This window comes from Petaurus breviceps, unplaced genomic scaffold (assembly GCF_028583685.1).
Source record: "Petaurus breviceps papuanus isolate PSGF00001 unplaced genomic scaffold, PetGlider_PUasm1.0 551, whole genome shotgun sequence".
NCBI lineage: Eukaryota > Metazoa > Chordata > Mammalia > Diprotodontia > Petauridae > Petaurus > Petaurus breviceps.
Window position 1 is genome coordinate 2,178,102 of NW_027186372.1, and position 16,604 is coordinate 2,194,705.

Genomic DNA, 16,604 nt, shown 5'->3' on the forward strand with positions numbered 1-16,604 from the left:
CTGGTTTCCAAATTTAATGCACACAATCAGTGTGACTTCAAACAAGTCACCTTCTCTCTGAGCCATGGGTTTTTGTCTTTTTTATTTTTAATCTAAAAAATTAAGACATTGGAATAGATTATCTTTATGGTTGCTTTGTTGTCGTTCAGTCATGTCTGACTCTTCGTGACCTCATTTGGGGTTTTCTTGGCAAAGACACTGGAGTGGTTTGCCAATTCCTTCTCCAGCTTATTTCACAGCTGAGGAAACTGATGTAAACAGAGTTACGTGACTTGCCCAGGGTCACATGGCTAGTAAGTGCTCAAGGCCAAATTTGAATTCAGGAAGATGGGACTCCAGACCCAAGGCTCTGTGCACCATGGCCCCTCCTGGTCCTTGTCTTTCATTCTCAAAGAGGAGCAAAGTGCCATCACTCTGCTAGAGTCAAGTTACAGTGTGTCCAACTGGCTGATCAGACTGATATGAGGTTGGAATGCTCTACCATGGCTTGGGCACAAATAGTCCATTTGAACATTTGGGGTGGATTCTTTAAATCTGTGCATCTTACATTTCTTTGGAGCTCCCTCGATTCTGCTTTTCTCATAGAGTACAGCACCTTCTCAGGTGAGGGCACTCCAGGTTGAACGGTCCTTGCCAGTGTCTCCTGTGTCACACAATAAATTCCAAAGTTCTGAAGAGAGACCTTGAGAGTGTCCTTGTTATGGCTTCTTCTGACCACCATGTGAATGCTTGCCACGTGTGACTTCTCCATAAAAGAGTTTTTTTGGCAAGCATTCGTTTTGCATTTGAACAACATGACCAGCCCATCACAGTTGGGCACTCTGCAGCAGAGTTTGAATGGCTGGAATTTTAGAGAAGAGAAAGAACCTTAGTGTCTGGTATTTTTTCCTGCCAGGTGATCTTCATAATCTTCCTAAGAAAATTCAAATGGAAGCGATTCAGTTTCCTGGCATGGTGCTGGTAGACTGTCCAGGCACCAACTAGTGGCCCTTATGGTTGCTTATATCTTATAATAGGAAAAATGCTACATTTGGAATCATCAGAACTCCAGACCCAATTCATGCCCAGCTCTTCCACTAACTAGCTGTGTGACCTCAGGAAAGGGAAGGGCATTTATATAGCACCTACTTTATATCAGGGCAACTAGATGGCGCAGTGGATAGAGTGCCAGCCCTGGAGTCAGGAAGACCTGAGTTCAAATCCAGACTCAGATACTTTCTAGCTCTGTGTCCCTGAGCAAGTAATTTAATCCTGTTTGCCTCAGTTTCCTCATCTGTAAAATGAGCTGAAGAAGGAAATAGCCAATTACTCCAGTATGTTTGCCAAGAAAACCCCAAATGGGGCATGAAGAGTTAGATACAACTAATTGACCAAAAAAAGATATGTGTGTTGGGGACCAATAGTTTTTTTCCTCCCAAACAAATATTATCTTCTTCTTTGATCCTCACAACAATCCTGGAAGGGAAATACTTTTACTATCCCTATTTTCCAGATGAGGAAAAAACAGAGGTTAAGTCACTTAACCTCTGTTAAGTGACAACCCCAGAGTCATACAGCTAGTAAGTGTCTGAGGTGGATTTGAACTCAGGTCTTCTTGTCTCCAGGTCCAGGGTTCTATTAACTGCTCTGAAATAATTTAATTTCTTGGGGCTTTGCATGGCTCATTTGTAGAAAAAACCAGGGTGGCAGTGGTATTGGACTAAATGATCTATAAGGTCCCTACCCTTACTCATAAGGGTAAGAGGCGCTTCCTCCAACATTTCTTACATTTTCCCCTCTACCCTTAAGCTCACTAAGGATGAGCAGCACAGATCTCAGAAGCCAAAGGTACACAGAAAGAGAGCTGGCACACGGACAGACAGGAAGCAACAAGTAACTAAAGAGAGACTTACAGAGCAGGCTGTGAATTAAACAGAAGTAGGTCGGTTGCAAAGGAGCGAGAAGAACGTCGAGACAGAGGGGCAGCCGCTGAGCGGTCATCAGAGAGGACAGAGAAGCAGCCAAGAAGTAGCAGGAGCAATCCCAGAGGCATGGGAGGGAGGGTGGGAGAAACACGCACATGCAAAGACGCTAGTGCACCTGGGGCGGGACACCTGGGAATGCCATCATACAGATCTTCAGAGCTGGAAAGGGATTGGGATTACACAGGGAGAGATATAATGAGATGACCAATGGATTCCAGGCCAAGTACTTTGGTTTGAATCTCATCTTTGCCTCCTACTACATAACCCTGGATAAGTTACTTAATCACAGAATTAAAAGTAGGAAGGTACTTTAAAAATCATTAAGTTCAATGCCCTAATTTTACTGATGAAGAAATTTAGACCCAGTGAGAGGAATTAACTTTCCCAGGTAATACAATAATATTAGAAATAATAGAGCAGCTAGGTGGCACATCAGATAGAGGGACAGGCCTGGCATCAGGAAGATCTGAGTTTGAATCTACCCTCAGACACTTCTTATAGCTGTGTGAACCTGGGTCAGTCACTTAACCTCATTTACTTCAATTTCCTCATTTGTAAAATAAGCTGGAGAAGGAAATGACAAACCACTTCAGGATCTTTGCCAAGAAAGCCCCCATTGGGTCACAAAGAGTCAGACATCACTGAAACACCTGAACAACATACTTACCCGGTATCCTTTTGTGACATTAAAAGTAATGTCATTTACATAGCTCTTTGAGGTTTATAAAGTAATATAGATGTATATATATATCATATATGATACATATATGATATATATATATATATATACACACACATAAATAATATACATATGTGCCAGCTAGGTGGCTTAGTGAGTAAAGCGCCGGCCCTGGAGTCGGGAGAACCCCAGTTCAGTTCTGGCCTCAGACACTTAATACCCACATAAAAAGACAAGCCGTGTAACCTTGGGCAAGTTACTTAACCCCAATTGCCCTCCAAAAGGCAAAATAATAATAATAATAATAAATATATATACATATATTCCTTTGGTCCTCAGAAAACCCTGTGAACTGGCACTATTATAATCCCCATTTTATAGATGAGGAAACTGAGCCAGAGAGAGATGAAGACAGTCAGTAACTGAGCCAGAATTTAAACTCAGGCCCTCTGACACCCAATCCAGAGATCTTTCTGATCCGCTCCATTACCTTCTTGAGCTTCAATCTCCTTCTCACCTGTAAAATGGACATGATCCTAATACTCGCATGATCTACCTGTCATGAAGAGAATGCATTATTGACTAGAAAAGCTAAAGAAATATGAGCTGTTATTAAGCAAACGAATTATGTGTTTGCATCCGCATCACCTAACACATACTAGGCATTTGATAAAATACTCATTCATTCATTCATGTATAGTTGGGTTTAAATCCTGTCTCCACCTCCTGTGCAACCTTGAGCAAGTTGTTCCATCTGCCAGGGTCTAGGTTTCATCTCCATAAGGGAGGTTATACTAGTTGGCTTTTATGTCCCTTTCCAGCTCCAAATGAATGATTGTATGATTCTAGATTACTTACTCACTCTCTCCTTCGGTCTCACCTTCTTTAACTGTAAAATAAGGAAGGGTTGGGCTAGATGGCCTCTGAGGTCCCTTCCAGCTCTAATCTCTGGTACTATTATCCTATGATAAGTTCATTTCTATTACAACTATTTAGAAGGAAGGAAGGATCATGAAAGTTGGAGCTGAACAAACCCTGGACTTCGGAATCAGAAGGTATGGGTTTGTTTCTTAGCTCTGACACCTGCTGCCTATATGTTTATGGGCAAGTCCTTTTACCTTTCAGATCCTCAGTTTCCTCCTCAGAAGAGCCATACCTGCACGTACTATCTCACAAGGCTGTTACAAGGTTCAAACGAGGTAAGGCATGGGAAGATCTTTGTCACTGTTAAGTGCTATTGAAAGTGGAACCTTTTATTATCTTTCTCATGAGTCAGCCTGTTTACCAAATGTCCTGGGGCTTTCATTTATGACTGCCACCACAATGGTCCACTCACCAGACAAGGTAGCCAAAGAGGTTCTATGATTTCATCCCAGATAAATATTGACTTTGTCCCAAGACTCTGTCCCACCCTGAAGTGTTAAAGTTTTAATATTCATGTCACAGCCAGAATGAGCGAATGAGCCTAAGATGAAAGTCTCTAGGCTGCTTGTACTTGTTTCAGATGCTCCAGATGTGGCCGTTGATCCAGTGTTCGTATGCCACTGCCCAGATGCCCACTTGGCACACTTACCACAATAGCATAATGAACCATTCATGCTTCTGGCTGTGTGTCCTCAACTGAGGGACTCATCCATCTCCTGGTCAGCCAAGTTGCCTTCTTCACCATCTGCTGGGGCCCAGGTGGTGGCAGAATTCTCCAAAGAAGTTCTTTTTCTGCTATCTTTAATTCAGAAGTAAAGTACTAGCCTCATTGGAGGCCTTCAAATGTGTAAGTGTTTGGGAAGGGTGGGAGGAGAGAGACATGGGACCTTATCGTACAGAATGTTAGACCTGGAGGAGACTTTTTAAAACATGGAAGGTTGAATGTTAGATTTGGAAGAGGTCTTAGAACATAGAAAGCAAAATATTAGCACCAGAAGGGACCTTAGGACATAGACTATGTAGGATATCAGAAGTTCTTCAGAACACAGAAGATAGAATGTTAGTTGCAGAGGGGATTTTAGAAAACAGCTGGTCCAATATTACCATTTGAGAAAAGGTACAGAAACCCAGAAAAGGGAAGTGACTGGTCCAACCCCTGTGTGTCCTTTTGTCTTTTCCCCTCTCTGTGCTCCAGTTTCTTCATCTTTAAGATGAAATGATCTTTCAAGTGAACCATGCCTTTGATATCCTGTGGTCATATCATTCACTCAACAAATATTTAGCAAGTGCCTATTAGAAACATACACCATTAGAGCTGGAAGGGACCTTTGAGATCATTTACTCCAACTTCATGTTTTATTTATCCATTTAAAATTTCCATTGACTTTTTTTGTTTTTTACAGCACCTTTATTTTCAAATGTATCTCTTCCCCCTCCCCTCTCCAGTGATCCGTTCTTGTAAGAGAGAGAGAAAAAAGAAAGAGAGAAAATTCTTTTTCACACGACTAACAAAATTCAGTCTGACATGCAGTATCCCATACCCATACTCCTCCCATCTTTAGAGATGTTATGTTTTCTCCTTTCTTCATTGAGGTCATTGTATAATGTTTGCTCATTATAGTTACATAGAGTTTAGTTTTAGGGTTTTACTGGTTCCTTATACATAAACCTCATTTAACAAGGAGAAAACTGAAGCTCAGTGAGGGGACAAATACTTTGCCTATATGACCTTAGTTGATACTGCCAACAGGTCTATGATGAGATAGATTAATTATATTCTTCACTGGACAGGGGGAAAACTGGGTCTTGGAGAGGCTGAGGGACTTTCTTAGAGGGCACACAAAGCCAGGGATGGAGCCATGTCTCAAAGCCAGGGCTTCCCACCCCACAGTGAGCTTTCATTCCGCTTTCCCAGGCTGCTGTGAGCAGTGGCACCTTTGGTCTTCCTATAGCCAATGGCTCTTTTATTGGGAACCAGGAAACTCTTTCACAGTATTAGGAGGGAATGATTCACACTCCCCCTACATCGTGTGAGGGAAGGACAGGCATGATTTTCTGTTCCACTCAAGGAAATGAAAGCAATGAGGCAAGGAGCAGGCTGAGTGAGTGTGTGAGCATTGGCTGAGAGCCTCCTCCTTGGCAAGTATCTGATGGGAATTATTGACAGGAGACAACATGCTTTAACAATTCCTAGACTAATCCAGGGGCCAGCGGCTAGAATGCAATTAGTCAGCTCCACTAATACATTCACCATGAGCAAAGGCTCACCCAGAATCAGATTATAAGATCCCCACCAAGCTATCCTGAGAGTGTCTGCTTTTTTAACTGAGACTCCAGACCAATGAAAAGGACCATTCATTCTGCTTTCCTAGGCTCTCTCTCAAGAACATACATATGTGTTGGCAAATGTCTTCTCCTTGCCAGCAGGGGCTGTCTCTGCTGACTAGTGCTCTGAGGCTCTGTTGGGCTCTTCATGGAGCAAGAAAAGCAGTGGACTTTAGAATCAAGACACCTGAGCTTGAGTCCTGGTTTTACCACTGTGTGACTGTGGGAAAGTCATTTCCCTTCTTTGAGACTTTGCTTATTAATGAAATGGGGATAATAATACTTCTTCCACCTACTTCACAGAGCTGTGGCTATGAATGATATAATGGGCATATAAGCACTTTATAAGGAATTACAAAACTATGCAAACATCAATGAGCATTCCCCTTTATAATGCTAACATTAGATGTCCCTGGTTCTTAAAGGCTAAGCCAGATGAACACCAACCAGTATGTTCTACTAAGTTGGGAAGATTGAATATAGGTTCAGCCTTACAGTGCATGAATGAGGACTGAGAACCAGCCTGGAAAAGTACTGAGAGCTCCATGCCCAGGCAGCTGGCTAGCGGGTGATAAATGCCTCCAGTAACTCAAAACCCCCCAACAAAACTCAGCCTCTATTAAGGCATGAAGCGGTTCTAACCCACAGGAGTGGGAACAGTATCCACACCAATGGAATATGAATCTTTAGAAGTATTGTATTGTCACTGTTGCTGTTGTTATTCTTATTGTTTTCAATGTGAGGTCAGATGGCACAGGGCATAGTGAACTGGGCTTAGAGTCAGGATGACCCCCAGTTCAAGTCTTTCTTCTGACACATGTGAACTGTGTGCCCCTGGGTAAGTTACTTAGCTTCTAAGTACTCTAGGCAACTGTCTAAGACTCATAAGTCACAGAGAAGGTATAGATATGCACAGGAAGAGGAAATGCCTTACTAGTAACTCCATATACTTATGAAATCACATCTCTGGTCTATTGTCAATAATGATAAATGATAATATAATACCTATCCCCTCTAGGACACAGTGCATAAACACTGGCACACAAGGAGAGGGCGCTGTTTTCTTTCTTAGGTGTCTTCCCCTGATAATAAACACACATGTAACCTCAGGGGCAACACTCAAACAAGAGACTAGTTGGTCTAACTTGGATCAGTTCTCATCCATAACCCCCCTGCCAAATCCACTTCCCTAGTTGCCTCTGTGCCTTATGCAGGATGGATCCAGACTGGTGACACTGACCTTGCTCTCTCAGGACACAAGAACAGGACGCGTCTCCTCATCAGTACTGTAGAGGCTGATCCAGAAAGACTTATAATCCCATAAAGTACTACTTTTTTTTCCTCTGGACCTTGGTTTCCTTCTTTGTTAAATGAAGTTTTTCAAACCATACAGTATTATTTAATGCTAGTTAGCATCATTATTATAAATGAGAGGATTGACCTTCACTGTGTTACAACCCCGTGAGACCCAAGGCTTCCGCCATCAGCTTCTCCACCCGCCATGGCTGACAAGGAAGCTGCCTTTTATACATCATCAAAGATGTAGAAGAATGAGTAATCAACAAAGAATATAAAATATGGGAAAAATACTCCTTTCCTCTATGACTTAGTGATGACCATACCCTAGAGTGGCCCAGCCTGACAGAACTTTCCAGATGGAACCAGACCTGAGAGGAAAGATTTCAGCATTCATCGACTTGTCCCCTGGCACACATACATCTTGTGAAAGCCAGTTGCAACTCCCCACTTGTGATGCTCAGTTTGATGCCTCTCACCATGACAGTGAGGAAGGAGAATTTGGAGGCTTTGACTCAGTTAGTGGGGAAATTGAAACTGAAATTAAGATTAACCATGAAAGTGAAGTGAACAGTGCCCGTTACATGCCTCAGAATCCTTGCTTCATTGCAACAGACTCCACCTAGCGATGTCCTTATTTTTAATTACACCAAAAACCCTTCGACACCAGACCCTTTGAGGGCATGTAACCAGACTTGCATCTCCATGGACATCAAAAGGAGGGCTATGGGCTGTCATGGAACCCAAATCTTAGTGGCCAATTGCTTAGTGCCTCAGATGATCTGATTGTGGGACATGAGTGAAATTCCAACCGAAGGTAAAGTAATGGAAGCAAAGACCGTATTCACAGGACCCTCATCAGTAGTCGAAGATGTTTCTTGGCACGTGCTCAATGAATCTTTCTTTGGATCCATTGCTGGTGATCAGAAGCCTATAATCTGGGACACATGTCAAACAATCCTTGTAAACCAAGCCGCTCAATGGATGCCCACACTGCCGAAGGAAATCGTTTCTCTTTCAGTCCTTATAGTGATTTCATTCTTGCCACAGGATCAGCTGATAAGACAGTTGCATTGTGGGATCTTAGAAATCTGAAACTAAAGTTGCATTCCTTTGAGTCACATAAGGATGAAATATTCCATGGTTCAATGGTCTCCCCACAATGAAACTATCTTGGCTTCCAGTAGCACTGACCTCAGGCTAAATATCTGGGACTTGAGTAAAATTGGAGAAGAGCAGGCCCCTTAAGATGCAGAAGATGGGCCACCAGAATTATTGTTTATTAATGGTGATCACACTGCCAAGATATCTGATTTCTCCAGGAACCGCAATGAACCTTGGGTTATTCGTTCTGTATCAGAAGACAATATTATGTAAGTCTGGCAGATGGCTGAGAACAGATACAATGATGAAGATCCTGAAAGAAGTGTGGATCCAGAGGGACAGAGGTCTTAGACATGTCTGCACTGGTGCTGCTTTCTCGATTCCCCTTTCTTCTCAACCTGAGATTGATTTAACACTGGTTTTGAGACAGACTCTCTTTTTGTCCAGACATTCTTCTATAGGCACCTGTTAACCCAGAGAGTGAATGATTTTTAGCTGGGGGGGGGAGGGGGTTGACTCAGCAGAGTCACAGACGCATATTTAATTTTTTCCAAGAACTTTTTAAGAGCAAATTCAGCTCTAAAATCTGATTTAGACACAGGAAATGGAGTGTTTTATTTTTCTTCCTATGCTATAATTGCAAGTTTTTCAGGCTAATTTAAGTAAAATTAGAATGGGGTAGGATTTATATCCAAGTGAGGAGTCTGAACCACTGAGGTATTAACATTGTAAGGTGTTTGAACTGTTTCCCTTGTTTATAGAGATTCAAAGACTAAAATTGGCATGGCTAATCCTCTAGGGTACAGATAATCCCTGTTGTAGATTGGCCTACCCATGCTGGTTTCCTCTGTAACCAGTCAAAATTTCTTATTAAATTTTTTTGTTTTATTAAATATTTTTTTCCTTCCCTAGTGACTGCTTACCCCCTCCTTCCACTTCTCATCTGGTGGGGTTAATTGTTCTTGAAGAGAACCATGACAGGACTTGATTAGCTCATCTGATTGGGCGGACAAGCAGTCATGTGAAATGGGAAAACTGTACCTGCAGAATATCTTGGTTCACCTCATATAGTTTTGCTCTCTAGTATATTTTTGAACTACGTTTTCACATTATTTCTTTGATTTTGTTTTTTAATTTAGGACCACCAGGTTACAAAGAAAGTATATGTTTTTACCTGGCAGATGTACTACTGGTATACCACCCAGCAATCTGAAAACAGAACAATTGATAGCTGACATGAGCTTAAAATTAATTCTGGATGGTTTCTTTCCTTCCTTTTTTCTTTCTTCAAAATAATTGTTTTCAACAAAGGCCACACAAATGGAATTAATGCTTGACCACTCATTTTATATGATGTCCTTCAGGGTAACTTGTCCAACCAGCAGCCTGTTGCTGTCCGTGACTAACTGTAAGTGCTTATGATAAAATAAACTGTTTTTCTAGTAAAAAGAAACACATAAATAAATGAGGGGGTTGAATCTCAGACCAGAAGAATAGTGAAAGGGAAATACTTCCTTCCTATTGGTAGAGAGGTGGGAGACTACACATAGGGAGTACTCTCAGATGTGGTTGATTTGTTGGGTCTTTTTCCTTGTTTTAATGTTACTAAGGGAGATTTCAATGGGGGGGGGGAAGGGGAGGGGAGGGATACCAATCCAATCAATCAAGTCAAGTGTTCATTAAGCACTTTACTCTGTTCCAAACAATCAATCAACAAACATTTACTAATATGTGCCAGCACTCCCAGGCTGTGTTAAACTCTGGAGATACAAAAGAGATAAAAAATAATGACTGCCCTCAAGGAATTCACAATCTAATGGAGGAGACAACATACAAATAAATCTACACAAATAAACTATTCCCAGGGTAAATAGGAAAGAATTAAAAGAGCAAAGGCAGTAGAATGAAGAGGGGGTAGGAAAGGCTTCCTGTAAAAGATGGAATTTTAGGAAAGGAAGCCAGGGGAAGCAGCAGGGAGAGCTGAGGAGAGAGTATTCCAAGCGTGGGGAAAGCCAGAGAAAATGCCCAGTCAGAGGATGAAATGTCTCATCTGTGGATCAGACAGGAGGCCTGTTCACTGGACTGAAAAGTGCATGACAGGGAGTAAAATGTGAAACGACTGGGCAACTAGGAGGGGGCTAGATCACAAACTGCTTTGAATGCCAGATAGGGTTTTGTATTTGATCCGTCTGGCCATAGGAAGCCACTGGAGTTGACTGAGCAGGGAGGGAGGGACGATATGATTAAACTTGCAACTTAGGAAAATCACACTGGTGGCAGAAGGGAGGATGAAATGGAGTAGGGAGAGATGTGAGGCAGGCTGTTATGATGGTCCAGGCATGAAAGGAAGGGAGCCTGCACTAACAGTGGAAGATTCAGAGAAGAGGAGAGGTGTAAAGGGGAAATCAGCAAGTCTTGGCAAGAGATTGGATCTGGGGTGTGAGAGCTAGCAAGGAGTCCAGGATGACAGCTAGGTTGTGAGCCTGAGGAACCAGAGAACAATGCTGCCCTTTGCTGGACTAGGGAAGGTAGAAGGTGGAAGTTTAGGGAAAGATAATGAGTTCTGTTTGGGATATGATTAGTTTAAGGCTGCCTACTGGACATTCACTGAGATGTCTGAAAGGCAGCTGGAGATGTGAGATCGGAGGTCAGCAGAAAGGTTTAGGCAAGACAGTTAGACTTGGGAATCATCAGAATAGAGACAGTGATTAAATACGTGGAAGCTGATTAAATCACCGAGTGAAGTAGTAAAGAGGGTCCAGGACAGAACCCTGCGGGACACCTGTGGTTAGAGTGTGTGATCTGGATGAGGATCCAACCAAAGGGCCCATAGAAGAAACGGTCAGATATGTGGAATGAGAACCAGATGGGAGCGTTGTCCCCAAAACCTAGAGAGAAGACAGTATTAAAGAGGAGAGAGGGACCACCAGTGTCAAAGGCTGCAGAGAGGTCAGGGAGAGTGAGGACTGAGAAAAGGCCACTGGATTTGGCGACTGAGAGACCGTTAGTAACTTTGGAGACAGAGCAGTTTTGGTGGAATGGTGAGGTCGGAAGGTGGATAGTAAGGGTGCATATGAAGAGAGGGAGAGGAGATGAAGTAGAGGTACTTCGTGGATAGCCTTTTAAGGAGTTTAGTCTACACAAAGCAGAAGGAAAAGAGGACAATCGTTACTGGGGAAAGAAGGATCATGTGAGGGCCTTTTCAAGATGTGAAAAAGTGTTTTCATTCTGTGTCTTAAGGTTCTGTCAAGCTCTGCCATTCTCTGATTCTATTACCTATGAAATACCTTACTAATATTACCTGGGTCAGCATTCATTCTCAGTGACCCTGGGATTGCTGAGCAATAGGTGGAAAATCCAGTTCCTCCAACCATCGCTGCTTCTTCCCTCCTAGCCAAAAGAAGACAGCTTTGCATTACAAACTTGGGCATGCTTGTAGGTAGTGGGGAGTGAGCTAGCAGGCAGGGAGAAATTGAAAATAAGTGGTAGAATAGGGATGACAGACAGGACAGTCCCCTGGAGGAGACAGGATGGAATGGGATTACTTGAACGATTAGACTTAGTATGGAGTAAGACCACCTCGTCACGTGATACAGGGGGTGCCAGGCATTTATTTACATGCGAGGCAATGAAAAAGAAAGTGATGCAAAAACAAATGGCATCAATAAAACTTTTAAAAAATAGATAAATAAGTTACACACACACCTACACACACACACACACACACATATATTCCCTTCCAATTCCTACATTCTGTATTCTAAAGTGCCACCCAATTCTGACATTCTTTGCTCCTATTACCTCCAAAACAAATGTTACTGGCATCACCTGGTTTAGCGTTCATTCTCAGCATCTAGGGACTGCTCAGCAGTGGGTGGAAAATCTACTTCCTCCAGCCATTGCTTCTCCTCCCTTTCTCATAACTAAAAGGAGCTGCCCATACATTACAGGCCAAAGCTAAAGGCAGATGGACCTGCTGCTTCATGATATTACAAAGGCAGCAATCTTCAATAGCCAAAAAGATAGCACCTGCCCCAGCCAGGGTGGAGGCGTTTATGCTGCCACAGTGTTCCACAAGAATAGATGCACAGAGGCCCCCATCAGACCTATTTTTCTCATCAGCTGGGACTCAGCCTACACAAACATCACACAAATAGTAAGGGAAAGGTTTCCCAACAACATAAAGAAATTTTGAAGTTATATTTCAGGAGGATGGGAGAATTATGGAATATTAGAGCTACAGGAGACCCTGAAATATGGAACAGGGGATTTAGAAGGAACCTTAGGACAGAGAACCTTGAATGCTGGAGCTAGAAGAAGAAGGTCCAGGCTGGAAGAGACCCTAGGGTAGAGAATGCCAGAGTAAAAATTCAAGAATATAGAACTTAGACTATTTTATCTAGACTTTAAAGATTTTTCTAGCCTAAACCCTATTAGTGTATAGAGGAAAACTGAGTCTCTTAGAAAGGAAGTGACTTGCTTAAGGTCATACAGCTTGGTTGTCTCTGAGCTCAGTCTAGAAGATGGGTATCTAAATGGCTGGAATTCAGATTCTCTTCCCATTCTAGAATGTTATAGCTTTTTTTGTTGTTTTTTAGCTGAAAACATTTTTGCATTGTAGATGCATATTAGAAAACTTTAAGGATTTCCGTATCTGTGAAATCACATGGCAAAGCTGTTAATTATACTTGGGTGGGGGTGGGGGTGGGAGATTAAGGGGGTGGAGATGCCAAAACTTAAAATGCAGTGAGATCACAACTGTCTTTGCTCGAACATATGCTTGATCACAAATATTGGCACAGGGAGTCCAAGAAACTGACAGGCAGAATCATTTAGAAAGCAGTGGGCTGTTAGCGAAAGAGCAATGGTTTGGAGTTAAAAGATGTGGATTCGAAATTAGACTTTTTACTTCTGGTGATGTCTCTAGGCCGGAGTGTCCCCATTGGTAAAATAAAGAGGCTGGATTATGATCTCTATCGTTCCTTCAGACTATGAAAACAAGGGAGGAGGAGGGGAATTCTCTATTTCTTAAACTTTTAAATTTATTTTTACTTTTATTTTTTATCAATTGCTACCTCTTTACAGGAGTAGGAATAATAATGCCTTTTCATCTGATAATGCTTTCTCACTCATTATCTCATTTGTTCTTCGGAACAGCCATTGGACATATGATAGCACAGTGGACATTGTAGTTATTGGGTGGGGGTGGGAGATTTATAATAAATATTGATTGATTGAACAGATCATGCACTTTGTAGAAAAGAGGCTTTTCAGGCAAGAAGGGAAGTGACCTGCTTAAGGTCACACAGCAAGTGCATGATAGAACAGGGTGCTAAAAAGAGGGTCTGCTAGCTCCTAGTCCAATGTTATTTTTGCCGCAGCCTGTTGCTTCTCTTAACATATTCATATGAGTTCTGAAAGGCTTATTCCCAGAGGGGAAAATGTGAGAAGGCTTGGTGATTAATCATGAAAATGAGAATTCACAATTATGTGAAAAAAATCAGGTAAGAAACATTATTTCCTCCATGCACCACCGGTCATGAAGATAAATGATGGCATCTTATAAAAATCAGATTAAAAGCATGTGACCCATGCTCTTACTTAAACAGAGATTCTTCTTGCTGAAGGAAAGATAGGATCAAGAAGTTAGTTATTCAAATAAAAATGTCTTACCCCTAAGTGAGAAGAGGGATTTAGGTGGGAGAGACAGAAAAGTGATATAAAATAGGGAGAAATTGAGAGCTGGAAAGAGCCTTAGAACAAAGAATGTTAGCTGTAGAACAGAGAATGCTTGACCCAGAAGGGTTCTTAAAACACAGAACTCAGAATGAGAGATCCAGAAGGGATTTTAGAAAGTAAAATATTGGAGTCATAAGGAACCTTAAAGATCATCTATCTTCATTTAAAGTGGAAAAGACTGAGGCCCAGAGATAGGAACTAACATGCTCAGAGGCAAACGCAGAAAGTGCCAGAGATGAGATTCGACCTTTTGACTGGTTTAGAAGTTAAGGTGACCTACGATGTTCTTTTTTGTACTATATTTATTCCAATGTAGAATCATCATGTCTTAAAGAATAACAACTTTCCCTGGAATAAATCTATCAGCAAAGAATTCCTTCAGGACCCCTTAAAAAGAACTTATAGATTCCCAAGGGAGAATGAGGAATGAGAAATGAGAGGGTTTTAGTATCAATATCAACAACAATCATAAATAATAAAAGCAGCTAACATTTACATAGAGTGCCAGGCCCTGTGCTAAGCACTTTACAATGATTATGCCAGCCTTGGAGGTAGGTACTATCGTTATCCGTATTTTACAGATAAGGAAACTGAGGTAAACAGTAATTAAGTGACTTGCCCAGGGTCACTCAGCTAGTAAGTGTCTGGGGCCAGATTTGAATTATGGTTTTCCTGATTCCAGGCATAAGGATGAGTGAAATTTTGCATTAGAAATCCTCTATTCCCTATGTTCTACTCACTGACTGTGCCTCCATTGCCGAGGGTGAGGTTTACTTCAAAATTTCAAGGATTTGTAATTTCCTCAGGGGTAGTTGTCGTTCATCCATCATTTTTGAAAAGGACTAATGACATCACTGGTGATGTCTTGACCTGTGTGTGAATTGGATTTAAGTGAGGCGGGACTGCACAAAGTCATCAGCCTCACTCTCTCTTCCAGAGTCATCAGTGACCAGTGGTCAAGACGCATGTCAAGACGACTGATGATGGCCTGGGAGGCAGTGGAGGACCTTGGCTTCTTCCATGCCCAACCAAGCTCTAAGCACCACCTTCATGGCCTTTGGAACACATTGTTCTCATCCACCCACTTCACATGCTTGCGGCAAACATGCCCCTAGCTCACCCACAGGTTTGTGGCCGGCCAGTTATCCTTAACCTAGTTTAGCCTGCCTGCTGAGATGGCTTTACCACTGTGCGGCTGCTGAGCGTGCTCCAGCTTCTGGCAGCTACATCCTTGCCAGTACTTCTTCCACTGATGTATGTCGCGACTCCCTCCATGTCTTAGGGGACAGACTCTATGAGTCAGTAAGATCATCAAAGGATAGTCAGTCTTCTGGTCTTGCATCTCCACACTTAGACTAGTACTTGGGCAATGGATAATCAGTCTGTCACACATCTTGAAGCCTTCCCAGCTCCACAGGCACAGCCTTCCGACACCCACTGTTGTTACCTCCAGATTGCCACAAGGCATCCTAGGTGGTGATCAGTGGAGGCCTGTCAATATCACTAGAGAGAAATGTCTGGAAGTTGGAGGTGATTTCACACGTGCACCCAGAAATTCATAGAACTGGAAGGGACTCTGGCGATTGTCCCATCCAAACCTCATATTGGATACACGAGGAAGCTAAGGTCCCCAAAGGAAAAATGGCTTTCCCGGATTCACTCACATAGCAGAGTCATTATTTGAACCCATATTTTGACTACAAATCCAATGTTCTTTCTACTAGACTAGTCCTATCAAGAAGAAGCCCCAAATCCCCTTGACTGGGGAAGAGTATTCCTTCCAAGGGAAGATGCTCTTTCTAGATGTGATCACAGAGACTGAGCACTCTTAGACACGAGTCTTAGCAGCGTCCTCTAGAGACCATTTTTATTAGTAGCTGCTTCTGGTATACTGAGCATCTCACATACTCCATGCCTCCATGTTTTTTCCTACCATCAGCAAGTCAGTGCAGATTAATGGAGCCCCAGTACAAAATCTTGCTTTTTGACAGGTCCAAAAGTAGGAACTACCTCCTTTAAATCAGTGCCAGAAGCACGCATTGACCCAGGTGAAAATACATACACGCATATGCATACACACACACACACTCACTCACACAAACAGAAAGCCAAACTGAATAACAATCATTCTGATAATAAGGATTGTGACTAGGGGTATGCCAGTTTGAACAGGCTCCAGAGAGTCAATTGTTAAAATTTCAGTCTGGGCATTTATACCCTGGAAACTAACAGATGCTATAAATCAGTACTTGATTTATTATTTTGTTGATTATATAGATTTAAGAAAGTGATAGAGAATATACTACTAAAATGCAAATTAAGCTTGAAAATGTGTCCTGAATACATCTTTTTGTAGTTTTCAGAGAGCCAATTGTTCAACATTTACTAATAAACTTCTGAATTAACAAGTCACATTTCTATAGTATTTTAAGCTTTATGAAATGCTTTTTTTTTCTGGTAATGGAGGTAAAGAGGAAGAGAATAAGTAATACATCCTCAAATTTAGAGTTGAGGAACTTGAGGCTCAGGGAGAAGAAAGGACTTGACCACATTCATACAAGAAGCATCAGAGT

At 42.1% G+C, this 16,604-nt stretch overlaps 1 pseudogene; it reads left to right on the plus strand.

Annotated features, from left to right (window-relative positions):
* The first annotated feature begins 7,378 nt into the window (after nt 1–7,378).
* On the plus strand, nt 7,379–8,643 carry LOC138172499 (histone-binding protein RBBP4 pseudogene; annotated as a pseudogene).
* The last annotated feature ends 7,961 nt before the right edge of the window (nt 8,644–16,604 follow it).